The 15,064-nt window shown below is 44.1% G+C and overlaps 1 long non-coding RNA gene across 2 annotated transcripts in view; it reads left to right on the top strand.

Annotated features, from left to right (window-relative positions):
- Positions 1-13,407, top strand: part of LOC119977652 — a 38,184-nt gene extending 24,777 nt beyond the window's left edge. For both annotated transcript variants that reach the window (XR_005463253.1, XR_005463252.1), the window contains exon 3: positions 9,714-13,407. This is a non-coding gene — a long non-coding RNA (uncharacterized LOC119977652). The remainder of the gene's footprint in view (positions 1-9,713) is intronic.
- Positions 13,408-15,064: the final 1,657 nt, after the last annotated feature.

Here is a 15,064-nt window from a genome sequence, read left to right as displayed (position 1 = left end):
AAATTCAGGAGCTAGATCTCGACCATGAGGTTCTACTTTTAAGAGAATTCTTATCTCTGGTTTAACCCCTCATTTACTGTCATTGATTTCTAATTCTCAGCTGAGACCTCCTGGTTTGTTCAAATAGATGTGTTACTTAGAGAATGATTTATTGATCAAACATTGGCTATTACTTAAGATTGAAGGTGTCCATAAAAGTTAGCTCAGCGTCTCCGTGCACAGTCTCATGAAAATAGGTTTCCCGCGCCACTGCTGGCCGTAAACCTTGCTGTAACTAATTAGTTAATATTCTTATTGCTGAATACACTGAAATACAATAATCAAGTAATTATATGAAACATTCACTGAAACAATGTCTACATTTCCATAGTCAAGACACTAGAGTTCAATAGTTAATTCATTATCTGAAACAATGACTGTATTCTCACAGTCAATACACTTTAAATAATGTCACTCTTTAGCTATGCATTCAATTAGCACCTAAAACATGAATAAATCAATAATCTATCAGCAGCCTACCCGTTTACACACCCCCATTCACCCCGCCCTATCCCCGGAACCCTGGACACTAATGAGCAATTTAGTACGGCCAATCCACCTAACCTGGATTTAACTTGAGGGGTAGTAGATATAGGACAGATGTCAGAGGCAGCTTCTTTACTCAGAGAGTAGTACGGGAGTGGAATGCCCTGCCTGCAACAGTAGTAGACTCGCCAACTTTAAGGGCATTTAAGTGGTCACTGGATAGACCAGGGGTGGGCAAACTACGGCCCGCGGGCCGCATGCGGCCCGCCAAAGGTCTTTATGCGGCCCACCAAGATCAAGTCATTAAAAAAAATTTTTTTTTTTTTTTAATTTTTTTTTAATTTTAAGGTTAATATGGGGGGGGGCTTTTGGGTTACTGGTATAGGGTGGATACGTTGACTTGAGTAGGGTGATCTTTGCTCGGCACAACATGTGTTTAGCTCACCAGGCTAAATCGCTGGCTTTGAAAGCAGACCAAGCAGGCCAGCAGCAGGGTTCGATTCCCGTACCAGCCTCCCCGGACAGGCGCCGGAATGTGGCGACTAGGGGCTTTTCACAGTAACTTCATTGAAGCCTACTCGTGACAATAAGCGATTTTCATTTCATTTCATTTCATGTGTTTCATGTGAAGTTTCTACTTTAAAATATTAATTAATAAAAATTAATTGCTTTTTTTTCTTTAAAAACCTTTTATTTTGGCTATTTTAAATATTAATTATTTTACTTAATATACTATGCGGCCCTTTAAAATTGTGAATTTCTGAATGTGGCCCTTGCACGGAAAAGTTTGCCCACCCCTGGGATAGACATATGGATGAAAATGAAATAGTGTAGGTCAGATAGGCTTCAGATGGTTTCACAGGTCGGCGCAACATCGAGGGCCGAAGGGCCCGTACTGCGCTGTAATGTTCTATGTTCTATCTTTGGACTGTGGGAGGAAACCGGAGCATCTGGAGGAAACCCATGTAGACACAGAGAGAATGTACAAACTTCTCACAGAGAACATACAAACTCCGTACTCCTTCATCAATGACCATGACCATCTCCGCTAGTATGCAGTGGCCCGTCAGGGTTCCTGATGAAGCTTGACACTCATTTGATGGATCTTCTGGTGGAAAGATTTAATTGTGAGTAACTGCTGTCCAACACCCGAATGAACCCTCAGCACAACAGGCTCTGAATCTCATCCTGAACAACGACTCCGTAACAGCAACTGATCTCATACAGATCCTCCTCTTCAGAACAGCAACCATTCCTTCTTCCTGCATTATTTGTACATTTTGCAAATAAGTATTGAATTTCCAGTAAAAATAATCTGCTTTTCTGTAAAAAAAAACTCATCTAAATAAATATTCAGTTTTGCTGTACATAACTCTCGTAACATTATTGGATCTCCAAATGGAACAGGTTCTCCCAAAGTATGGTCAGTCTTTTGCCTGCTGGAAACAGATGTGCTGCTTGATACGATTTGCACCCTTTGGGATATCTGGCCTACATACCTGGCACCAACTGGAACTGAAATTCCTATACCACATTACTCATTTATGTGATAGGCAGAACACAAATATATATACAAAATATATATAAGCATCCACAGATGATCTGAAATACAGCGATACTTGCCAGGCATTGATTAGTTTTTCATCTCTTCTATCCCCTATGAATCATGTAATATATTCAGAAAAGAAGGCCTGAGCAGTCTTGATGCTGTAATAGGCCACTTCAAAGCTATCCTGCAGGATAATGGCTACCCGACTTGATTATTGCTTGCTGTATTTTATATAAACTCATGAATGGGCCTAAGGCTGCCACATTTGGTCCTCAAAAGTACCCAGGGTATGGGTGATAACACCTGCCCAGGAGGAACAGTCCAACAGGCTACCCCAGGGATCTGCCCTTTTCAATTTCAATATGAACGATCTGCCTCCAATCTTGGCTTGGAAGTTCTTCTATTATGATGATACCTGCTGTTCCTCTCAGGCACGGACATTTTCTAAACTAAAGGCAACTAAACAGCGATTTTTCAAAGCTGGCTAACTTCTGTAAGAAGTCTTACAACACCAGGTTAAAGTCCAACAGGTTTGTTTCAAACACGAGCTTTCGGAGCACGGCTCCCTGTTGGACTTTAACCTGGTGTTGTAAGACTTCTTACTGTGCTCACCCCAGTCCAACGCCGGCATCTCCACATCATAACTTCTGTAAGACATGGCGTTTTCAGCCCAGCAGCAACAAAATAGTCTTAAGTGCATTCCACCTCCACAATGCCATCGCCAAGAGGGAACTTAACATCTCTTTGAATGGCAAGAGACTGAATCGTTTATCTTGCAGTTGCCCTTGACTGAATACCGACAAACAAAAACACACTTGTTCAGGACAGCAGTAAAGATCAAAACGCAAATCAACCTCTTCCGCAGGCAAGCTGGCTCTTCATGGGATGCAGCTACTCGAACCTTAAGGACATCAGCTCTTGCCATTGTCTATTCGATTGCAGAGTACTGTGCACCAACATGGTACAACTCATCCTACACCAGTCTTGTAGATACCCAGCTCAATACAACAATGCGTATCATCTCGGGTTCCCTCCGATCAACTCAACTCCCCTGGCTCCCAGTCCTGAGCAAATCCCACCCCATCAAATAAGAAGGGAGATTGGAACAAAAATCTCTTGGCGAAGGTTTACCTCAACCCAAGCCTGCCTCTAAACAAGAACCTTACCAGTCCACCTGCTACTTGTTTCTCCTTATGCCAGCCTGTGTGGCTAAGGCCACTGTGCCAAAGAATAACAGCAGATGCCCTATGGCAGCAGGAATGGAACCAACAACATTCGGGGCTGGTTTAGCACAGGGCTAAATCGCTGGCTTTGAAAGCAGACCAAGGCAGGCCAGCAGCACGGTTCAATTCCCGTATCAGCCTCCCCGAACAGGCGCCGGAATGTGGCGACTAGGGGCTTTTCACAGTAACTTCATTTGAAGCCTACTTATGACAAGCGATTTTCATTTCATTTCATTTCAACATTACTATTGAAAACCATTTCCTCATCACAGATCTTGCAACCACCCACCCAGCTTCAACCTGCCACGTCAACATTTGGCACTCATCAACCACTTACACACTGGCCAAGACCTTTGTGCAGTACATTGGCACAAGCGGGGCCTTGAAGGGAACCTGGACTGCAGCTAAGGGGCATCCCAGTCAATCAATCACATCATTAAAGACTGCTTAAAATTTAGCAGAGTGTTCAGAGAACTCCATTTAGCTTGGTGATTACTGCACACACTAATAATAATAATCAAACGATCCAACTTACTAACAGATTGGTCTACAGAGATTGTATCACTAAAATCAACTTCAACCCAAACAAGCCAGTAAAACACTACATATACCAATAGGCATTCTTGACACTCCCATGAGAGAACCTCACTGACATCCCTTATCACAGATCTTCCCCAATTCCTAGATAAATTAAAATGAGACACTGCAATCAAGCAGAGAATTCTTCAGATTTTTAAAAATTATTTCTCCCATGGGATGTAAGCACCGTTAGGTAGGTTAGCACCATTAGCCTTGAAAAGGGGAAGGTGAACCATCATTTGAAACTGCTGCAGACCATGTGTTGTGGGTAACACTATGCTATGAGAAATGGAGTTCCAGGATTTTGATCCAGCGATAGTAAAGAAATGGCAATATCATTCTGAGTCAGGGTGGTAAGTAGCTTGAAGGGTAACTTTCAGAAGGTGCTGTTCTCATGCATCTGCTGCCTTTCTTTCTTTTTGGTGGCAGAGATCATGGGTTAGGAAGGTGCTGTCGAAGGAGCCTTGGTGAGTTGTTGCAGTGCAACTTGTGAGGGCTTTTCACTGTAACTTCATTGAAGCCTACTTGTGACAATAAGTGATTTTCATTTCATGGCACACACTTTTGCCACTGTTTGTCAGTTGTGGATGGAGTTAATGTTTCTGGTGGTGGATGGGGTGCCACACAAGCAGGTTGTTTTGTCCTGGAGAGAGTTGAGCTTATTCATCCCAGGTGTGAATTGCGTGAACCTTCTCTCAATTGCTTCTGAAGCAATTATATTTTTTAAATAAGGAGACCAAACCTGTACACAGTGCTCCAGATGTGGTCTCACCAAGGCACTGTACAGCTACAGTAAACCTTTTATATTCCATTCCACTTGCAATAAAGAACAACATTCCTTTTGCCCTGTAACTTGTGGTACCCTTTTACTAACTTTTTTGATTAATGAACCCTGACATCAAATTCCTTCTGTACCACATAGTTCTGAAATCTGAATAATATTCTACTTTTCTATTCTTCTTGCCAAAGTAGACAAACTTACATTTCCCACACAATGTCCTGCCGGCCCAGGGACCGAAAATACACCTGAGGTCAACAACTGACCCTTTAATGGCCCGTTAAATTGTCAGTCCCGTTTGCGATGGTTCCTGTGGTGGGCGGGATCGGAAAACTTAGCCCAATATTACCCCTTTGTCAAATTTCTGCCCGTGCACTAAACCCAACTTTGTAGACTCTTCAGCTCCTCTTGGTAACTCACATTCCTACTTATCTTGGTGCCATCAGCAACTTTAGTTTACATACATTCGGTCCCTTCAATGACATGGTTTTGTAGACCACAAATGAGATTGAACCGAGTTAGTAAAAGAAAACTTGGTTTATTGCAGAGCGATGATATTTACAATGTACGCCAGATCCCAGCCGAGTCTGCATATTTGGTTCCGTACCTGGCCGACTTTACACGGATCTTGACCATGAATGAGCTAGGGCTCCCTTAAATGTGGAACTCGCATTGGGTGAGACTCACTGGGAGACTGATTTCTCCAACCCTGAAGGACTTGTGCTGGTTATAACACATGGATTGTAAATAATTCAGGATCCCTAGTACTGATTCCTGTGGCACTCCACAAGTTACAGCTTCTAATTCCCCCAAAAAACTATTTATCCATATTCTCTGTTTCTATTAGCTAGCAAATACAGTATCCGTGCAATTATGTTACCCTATACTTTGAGCTCTTATTTTCCCTTGTAACCATTAATGTGTTACCTAATGAAATAATTACAATTTTGGGTGGGAGAGTCCGCCCAGCAAGAGAATGGCTGCTCCATAGTCACTTAGTGGCCAATTGACCATTAATTGACTGGAGGCAAGAATTCTGCGCCTCAGGAACAGGGAGCCCCTTATCAGGGAGATGCCAGCTTATGAGAGGTTGCCAGTTCTGCTGTAGGGGCCACCAGGAGCAGAGGTCACTGCCGATTCTGCACCATAGACATCAAGGAGATGTTCATCGTGAACCTGGACCTTCAATTATGTCTGTGATCACATCGGAGCCAGCTTGGATGACCCCACCGTGGAGAGCATTTCAGCTTCAGAAAGAACTAAAACTCCATCTCTTTAGTCCAGTTTAACGTATGTTTTATGTCTATTGACTAAAATGTCAGCACTCCCAACAACTTCTTATTGACCCTTCAATCTTGTCCAGGAGTGGCACCTCTCAATCATTAACATTTGCAATTTGTTGGGTTGTGCTAACCTTTGAGGGTGTTTTCTTTTTGTTTCTGCAATGTAAACTCCTTGCTTTGACACAATGCTTGAAAATGACCCATCTTCTTACAAAAATGGCACATGCAGTTTTGATGGGACTATCCCTGCTTCAATGCCGCTATTTCCCACCACACTGATAACACTTGGTTATGGAGCTTACTCCTGTACAGCCATCTTTTGACTCTGAAACTAAAATAACTCCACTGAGTCGTTGTTTCTTTGCCAATGAGTCCACCTCTCACCAAAAAGTGCTGAACTCTTCATTTTCCTAATCTCAACTTGCCTGGTAACTGGACAGCCTTGGTTAGTGTGAAGTCATCCCTTGACTGTTTTCATCTGAGGCCAGAATTTTACGTCTTCTCCTGTTGGAGGGACCATCCTCACCATATCCATTGTGTGTGTACCTGGTGAGACTGGAAAGTCCTGAACTAAGACCTCAACTAAATTAATCTATCTCAAATGTCTTCTTCCTTTATTTTGCCAGTCGTTTACATCATTATTAAACAAATCAACACTTTTCCATAGTCGTTGGGTGCTCCTCTCAACACTTAATCTGCTCAACAGTGGTATTTTCCTGGAGTTTGAAGTAGCAATTGAAAGGCGTCATTAATTCTGCAGAGGCAGCAGTTTCTTTGTTGATTCCTTGTATGATTAGGATATCACCTGCACAATCACCCATTGCGTCCAGAAGCCCTGCTCCTTACTCGACTGTGCAGCAAGTCTCAATGCAATGTGATACCTTGATAATCTTCAGTGCCGGTTTGACCACGCTTCAGCTTGGCATTGACCTGCAATTTGCTCGAACAATCTGGGAATGTCAGTGACTTTTCCATTCTATTTTTTTCCCTCTTTTTAAACCTGTTGCTCATCCATGTCATATTTGGCTACTGGCTTCTTGTTTACTTGCTGCCAACAACTAATGTTCTTGTGTTCGAGGTGTTGTCAATGACTATTGTTGGAGTCTTCTGAGATAGGGTTTAACATCAACTTCACTCAAAAGCTCACAAAGAATGAGACTGCGTCTTCGCCACAAAGCTGCAAGAGAGAAACTGAGCATGTTATCTTACATCACTTCCCCAAGATGATGGGAATTGTCTCATTTATATATTCACATTAATCCTTTAAAATACAGTGGAAGCAGATTCAAAGACATAAGCAGTGATCCTTTTGGTGTCTCACTAGTGTCGTAGTCAATATTTTCCCCGCTTCTGGACTGTGATAGAAAGATTCAAACAAGGTTTGTTAGGTAAGCAAAATTAAACTTTATTTACGAACTACAACTGCTAGCATTATGGCTGAGACTTGGAGTCGGAAGGCAGTCAAGTACAAACTGCTGGGTCCGTCCCAAGTCTGCAATATCACAAAAGAATAAGGCGATTTTTATACATTATAGGATCAAGATAACATGAATACAGCTTGGTCAGGAATTTGATCAAAAGTAAAACATAAGTAATAATCATTACAATGGCGTCACCTTGCTGACCTTTAGAGGACTCGGGGTCTCATATCATTATCTTGTCTTTTGGTGCATGTTTAAGAAATGGAGCAAACTTGTTTAAGTACCGAAAGAGACAAGTTTTTAGCTTATCGTATGTAGACTGCTCTGGCCTTATGACAAATGAGCTTTATCCGAGTTTAGAGTCAGCCAGTTCTCGGGTCAAGTTGACCTTGGCTGCTTGTATTTTTGCCTTAGGTTATGCGAAGTCAGTTTAAATTTAATTGTACCAAGAAAACTTGACTAGTTTTCCCATCATGCCATTATTTGCTTTGCACAATACCACACTAGTCATACCCTGTAAACCCAGAAATTGTAGAAGTTGCGTTCTTTTGAGCCAAGGTTCCATTCTGGGAACTTCCCATCCAGTTATAACATCAACTGGGATGGGAACAAAATCTGGATATTTGGTAGGATCTGGCTTGATAGACCTTGGGCTGGATTCTACATTCTGGAGACAAAGTCCCCACGCCGGGGTGTAAACGGTGGCGTTTTACGCGAGGAAAACTGGCGCAAAATAGCCACCAATTCCCTGTTCCTGGGGTGGGGGCTAGCAGCCAAGCAGTGTAGACTCCCAGCTCTAGCTGCCGATATGGACTGGAGAGTTGCCTTATCCGTGGACGCACATGCACACGGCAGCGGCCTGCAGCAGCCGCTCCGTGCTTCATAGTGGATGCCGCTTGCAGACCCAGACTGCAAAATAGTCCCCCCGTTTGGCCGGCCCACACACCCCGGACCACCCCACTAGTGTCCCTAGCCCCAAATATGTCTCCCCCTTCCCGTGAATTGGCCCTCCCCCAAATCGGCCCTCCCCCGACTATAATGGCGCTGGACTGAGTCCACAGCCACCAGACTGTGTTCCAGACGGGTAAAACCGGGAACCCGGCCAGTCCGGGACAGAGCATCGCAGGGTGAGCCTCAGCCAACGTTCTGAGCCCGTGGATATGGCGGGCGCCTCCCCCGATTTTGGCGTCCCGGGAATTCTCCGCCCCCTAGCCGAACGCGATTTCAGCGTCAGTGATCGGAGAATCCAGCCCCATAATTATGTTAAGAATATAATGTGTGGAAGAATGGAGGGTAAGGATATAAGCAACAGGGCGCCAAAGTTAAAATAAGCAGCAGGATTCTAAGGTTTAAACTGAAGGACCAAAATAATCTTTATGATACAAACTTGAACGATACAAATACAAGCAATAATGACTAAATAGGTACACTGAGCAAATAAGATAAAGAGCGGGATTTTTCGTCTCCCCCGCCACCCCCCAAATTGTTTGTACACTCCACTGCCGGGGAATCCGCGGTGATGGGGTTGCTGCCGGCAGGCCCGGAAGATCCTGCTGGTGGGAACGGCTGGAAAGCCCCGCACATAATTCTCAACAATATGAACTCAGACCTTAAACTTAATCCAACTGATTTAGCTCAGCCTTTTTTCTGTGGCTTTCAATCTTATAGGTTTTTAAACATAGCCATCCGGTGGAAGGCAAATTCTTTTTCTTCTGGGTCTGGCTGTGTAGCTCAGGTTACAGTATATTACTGCCAATATGACCTCCTGGCCCAAGTATAGACGTCGCTGACTGTCGCACATCATTACCCACCAGACACATGGCGGCACTCTCTTGTCATCAATTCCATACCTGGATATCTCGTCTCTTTACAGAGCTACTTGATTCTACAGGTTCCCTGGTTCAAACACTACAGACGGGATGCCTGCAGCCTTCGAAGACCGCTTCTCCTTAACCCTCTTATTTTTCAGAAAAAAACCTTTGGGCATAGCTTCTACCTCAGCAATATTAACATAGCAACCTCAGGGCATTCAGCTGGGTCAAAAATTCAAGTGTTTTCTGTTAACATACATGGGCATACCAAACCAAACCCAAAGTGCACAACTCCAACTTATCCTTAAACTGAACCCAAACCTCCACATTCTTGATCTTTAATATTACCCACAATAGAGAGAGTAATAAGACAACCTATAGGAATGCATGTTGTTGTAATAGGTGCACTTTTGCAGGACAGCACGAGTAGAGATAAAACCGAGTGCATTGATGGAGATAAAATTAAGAATAGTTGGTCGGCATACACATAAACTTCAAGTTGACTGATAAAATTTAACCTATTTTGCATTTATTTTTTCTGCAGTGGAGAAGATCATTCCTGGGTGAAATAAAAGTCACAAACTATCCATAAGGTTGAAGAGAGGATCATTTCAAGTGAAGACCCTGAGAAAAAGGCAGCGCTATGTACATCTTAGAGCTGCTGAAAATTTACTCAACAAATTTCAATGTGAGAACATGAGCCTGGAAACATCATGGGGATGTTGTTTGGAGGACAGATGCTGGGCTGTGTGGACTCCTCACTTTCAGTTCAACAGGCCGCCGTGGCACAGTGTAAATTCTATCCATCCAGTTATCATATGATGGTACCGGTCTGGAACGGCCAGGATAATGGATAGGGGGTCTGAAGACACTTTGGCAAGCACTGGTGAAGCCAATGTGCAAGTTCAATTCCAAAAGTGATGTAGAATCGCAGAACTGATTTCCCTTGTGCCTGCCTCATGGTGAAGTGCACAACCCTACTCGTCAACTTGTATGATCAATAGCCCAACTGTGCTTGTGTGGCTACGCTTCTCTTAGAAACCATCTTCACAAGGTGAGGACGAGAATTCAAGACCAGGTCTCAGAGACCACTGATGCCCTGGGAGTTCATTTGGAGTTAATTCCTTACCAGAAGATTAAATATTGAGTTCCATGAGGTTTAACAATTTTGGCCCAATGCAATTCAACAGCAGTTGTGTCCCACCTGCTCATCTGTCACGTCGCTGGGGGTGAGTTTATCAGACATGTGTGAAGAGCAGTGGCTGAGAATGCAAACAGTGCAGTGAGTACCATAAAACATCTCGTGCACTCATTTCATAGAAAAGCCTGCCCCAGCAATCGGACTGTGTATTAAACCAATGCTTCCCTGGCTGCCGTCTCTGGGCTAATTGAAATTATAACTAAGCCCAGGATGGCAGAAGTGGTGAATACATTGGCCTACATGTATCTCTCACCAGTATCTGTTCAGTGGCCTACATGTATCTCTCACCAGTTATGTTAATTTCTCTCTTGACTCTCACAGCAAAGAGGTTTCACAATTGAGTTTGAGAAACATACAAGGATGTCTCTGAATTAAAATTATGTGAAGTCACTAAAGGCACTGTTTGATCAGCCTGGTTAAAAATATATTAATGAAGAGATGGTGAGAAATGGAGGATGGTGTGAGATGTTTGGGGGGTACATTTGATAAGGATATTGTCCTGCTGGCCAGCACATGCTAATTTTGTTCTCGAACAGGCTCACAAATCTTTTGGGGCCAAGACTGTCCAGCATTTCCAGTGATCATTATTTTTGGGGGACTGCTAAATGCTTTGTCGATTTCAGTGCTGTCACAGAAACACTGTGGTTTACATTTAGTGAGATTATTGTGGTACACCTCAGATACTATGTGTGAAAACACTAGATAACTTCAATATTGGAGTGAAGCAATGGTCTTGGAGTGTAACAGATACAATGGTGAACCTGTTGGGGAATAAAGAGAACCCAGATGCATGAAGATATGCGCTGCTGTCTTGCTTGCGAAAGAGACATGACTCAGGCACCAGCCAAAACAATCCAACCTTTTCTAAATCCAACCCCCACCAGGATTCAGCCACTCTTTGGGTCAGGGAGTGAGCTAATTTGGACATGAAGCTTTCCAAATATTAGGGATATTGACCAAGTTTGCGTCATTCAGTTATTCCAGCAGCGAATCCAGGCCAACCTGGTGCGCTTGTTTCTGCATTTGAGTGGGAAGAATGAGGAAATATATCCAATCTTCTAGTTTAACTCTCCAGATGATCTTCTCATCATTTGATTTGCAAAGCCTTGCTCCTTCATTGAAAAGTGTATGGAGGAGCCTGGCTGCTATAACTTGGACTTTCTGGATGCATATGTATCACACCAACTTGTTCAGGATTTCCTTAATATGGCAAATTCCTATGCCACGGACTCTACATCCTTCACCAACGACCATGACCATCTCCATGACCATGCACTGGCCTTGTCAACGTTCTCAAGAAGCGTGAAACTCACCTGATGGATCCCCTGGAAAGGTTTAATTGTCAGTTGTGGCTATCCAGCACCTGAATGAACCCTCAGCACAACAGGCTCTGAATCTCATCCTGAACAACGACACTGGAATAGCTACTGATCTCATCCAGATCCTCCTCTTTGTAACAGCAATTGGTCTTTCTCCCAATATTGTTTGTACATTTTTAAAATGAATATTGAACTTCCTGAAAATAAGAAAGACATTCTGTTTCACTGTAAGAAAACAACTGTTGTAATGTTATTGGATCTCCAAGTGATGCTTTCTTCCAATGCAGAAAAACACACCCAGAGGGGATTCTTTTGCATTGGTTGTTTAATGCTGCATATCTTCTAACCCCGAAGCATCATCTAGAATGCATAGAAAAGAGAAGAAGAAAAGGATGGTCAGAAGTAGCTGTACTCATTAGAGATAACGTGGCAGTAGAACTCTTACCAGAACAGTTTGACATAACTTTTATATTCAAATGCAAAGTGCGCTAAAACAATCAGCAATAGTTTGACATAACAAGGTTTAATTTGGAAAGGGAAGTCATGCAGTCAGCCAATAATTACTATCGTTGATATTAAATGCAATCAGAAGCACTTAAGACCATCAAAAGCACACAAAGGCTTAAATAGGCCTCCTCCCCGCATATTCTTATCCATGTCCTCCACCCAATCCTCGCTCAGCCGCAACTCAAACATCCCCTCCTCCTTCTCCAACCACTCCTCACTGGATTTCACCACCTTGCCCGAATGTAGGAGACTTCTCACCCATCTCCCACCTTTTCCCTACACCCAGGACTTACCATCAGCCATCAGACCAGAGAGACAGGCTGAACTTCCACCAACCACACTGCAGGCCAATGCCTGAAATGTTGCCCACACTCTTATCTTAAACCCACACCTCTACCTGCTTTATTCTCCTGTCCTGGCTGCTCTTTGCAGTGGGACCGATACCCAGGTCTCCATTTCACATGTACACACACTGACCCGCCCTCTTTTAAATAGATTTAAATTAATTTTAATATTCTTAACAGGCCTCCCTACCACATGAGCCCCTCTCACTGAATATTCAAACCGCACCAATGTGACGTCACATCAGCAGGTTTTACAACTGCTTCAGAACAACAGGATTCGGTCATGGGGAACCAATCAGGGGCACCAAGGTAAGTGTAGCCCCTAGGGTAGAGGGACATGCCTGGGCAGTGCCCTTGCACTGCCCCCTGGCATTACCCTGGCACTGCCCCCTGGTACAGATTGGCACTGCCCCTGGCATTTCATTTGATATCATTTGCATTCAAAAGCAATCATTTAGCCACCATTTAATAGCCTGCTCCCTGGCCCTCTCCCATCCCCCACCACCGCAAAACTCCCTATTGGCCAGTCACATTGAGCCACAATATGCTAAATAGTATCACTAAAGTCAACTATAGCCCAACTAAACCACTGCTACACTGGGCGCAATTCTGACGCCGGAGTGAAAACCGGAGTTTTTCACTCCAACGTCAGAGGCCGCTTCTCGCCCCCTATTCTCCCACCCCCAGGGGGCTAGGAGCGGCGCCGCGTCAATTTTGCGAGCCGGGCCTTGGTGCACAAGCCAAAGCGACGCCGCGTAATTGATGCAGCCGGCGGCGCTTAAATGACATCATGCGTGGTTGCCGTCCTCCCTGCGGACGCCCCGCAAGACATGGAGCATTGATCTTTCGGGGCGGCGGAGGAAAAAGAGTGCGTCCTTTAGAGACGCCAGCCTTTCGATCTCTGGGCACCGATCACGGGCCAGACCCCCACTGAGCACCCCCCTGGTGCTCGATCCTCCCTCCACCCCCCTCCCCCGCAGGCTGCACACGCAGCGTTCGCACGCTGTTCACGCCGGCAGCGACCAGGTGTGGTTGGCGCCGGCGCGAACCGGTCATATTGGGCAGGCCGCTCGGCCCATCCAGGCTGGAGAATCACCGCTCGACCGTTAGAAATGGCGAGCGGCGATTCTCCGAGCGGCCTGTCGTAAAACGCGACACGCCGTTTTTGGGGGGGGGGGGGAGAATCTTGTGCGGGTGCCAGGGCGGCGTGCTGGGAATCGCCCGGCACTCCCGCAATTCTCCCACCCGGCGTGGGGGTCGGAGAATGGCGCCCACTGTACATAGTAGGCATTCTTGACACCATAAGAGTATCTACTTCTCATCTCTTATGAAGGCTCCTCTCCAATCCCTAGATAAATGATATAGATGCTGCAGAGTGTTCTTTTAAATTTATCCTTTCATAGTTGGCTAGAGTTCTGCAGCCACTATTTTTTGCAATTTTGTATTTTGCATTTTATTTCTGTTCTGCTTTAATTTTAAGCTCATGGTGAATATTTAAAGCCACGTTTTATTTTCTCTTTTGGTGGGCATTGATCTTAACCCAGCTACAATAGTGCTTTGATTAATCAATAAGAGTCAATAGTGACGTGTTTTTCCAGACCTTGTTTTCTATCTATAACTGCCAGCACGGTTGTTTAGACTGTATCTTAATTTTCAACTTTTTCAATCCAGAATACTAAAATAAATTGTTTTTTGTTATGATCGGAAGTACTGTTCTACTGCATTCTGTGACCCTTGGACTATGGACCAAGTCACTGAGTAATCTTATCTGGTGTGGTCATCTGAAGCATCAGAAGATGAAGTTTAATTCATGGACATAACACCTGATTGATGGCAGATGAGAAGACACCATCAAGCGCAGCATAAGTAACTTTGATATTGCAAAGTCTGCACGATCTTGCAGTCTCCGTGAGAAGCCTATTTTTGACAATAAGCGATTATTATTAAGTACCAGGAGTGACTGACCTTAGTGTCTACCCATTGGGGTTACTCAGTGACTTGGTAATGTATGTACCAAGGGGACGGTAATGACTATTAGTTTGGGGAGCTGTCGTAGAACAGGCCAAATTGGGGCTATTTGTGTTTAAACAAATATATGTCTGCCTTCTTTCCTTCAGATATATACAAGTGTTTTCTCCTTTTTTTAAATGTTTTTACTGGGTTTTCTAGATACAAAACAAGTATAAATATGGATAAACTGTAGGAGACAAAAATAAAAAGTAAAACTAAAACTATTTACACTGGTCGGTTTCAACTATTTACATACATACATCCTAGTTTTCTTTTCTTACATTATTCACAGTGGTGGTTGTGGTTCCCTGTGTTTTGTTCCACACCGTTTTTTTTCTTTTTTTCTCCCTTGGTTCAAGTTGTTACCCCTGCACCCCCCCCCCCCTCCCCCCTTGTTTCTCATGCTTCTTTTGTTGGACATGATTGGATTCCATATTTCCCTGCTTCCCCCTTCCACTCCCCTTTCCCCACCCCCATGTCTTACCTGTCCAGGCTACCCCATCCTGTTCTTTGG

Source organism: Scyliorhinus canicula, chromosome 14, assembly GCF_902713615.1.
Source record: "Scyliorhinus canicula chromosome 14, sScyCan1.1, whole genome shotgun sequence".
Lineage (NCBI taxonomy): Eukaryota > Metazoa > Chordata > Chondrichthyes > Carcharhiniformes > Scyliorhinidae > Scyliorhinus > Scyliorhinus canicula.
The sequence above is the reverse complement of the archived record's forward strand: the minus strand, read 5'-3'. Positions and strand labels throughout refer to the sequence as shown.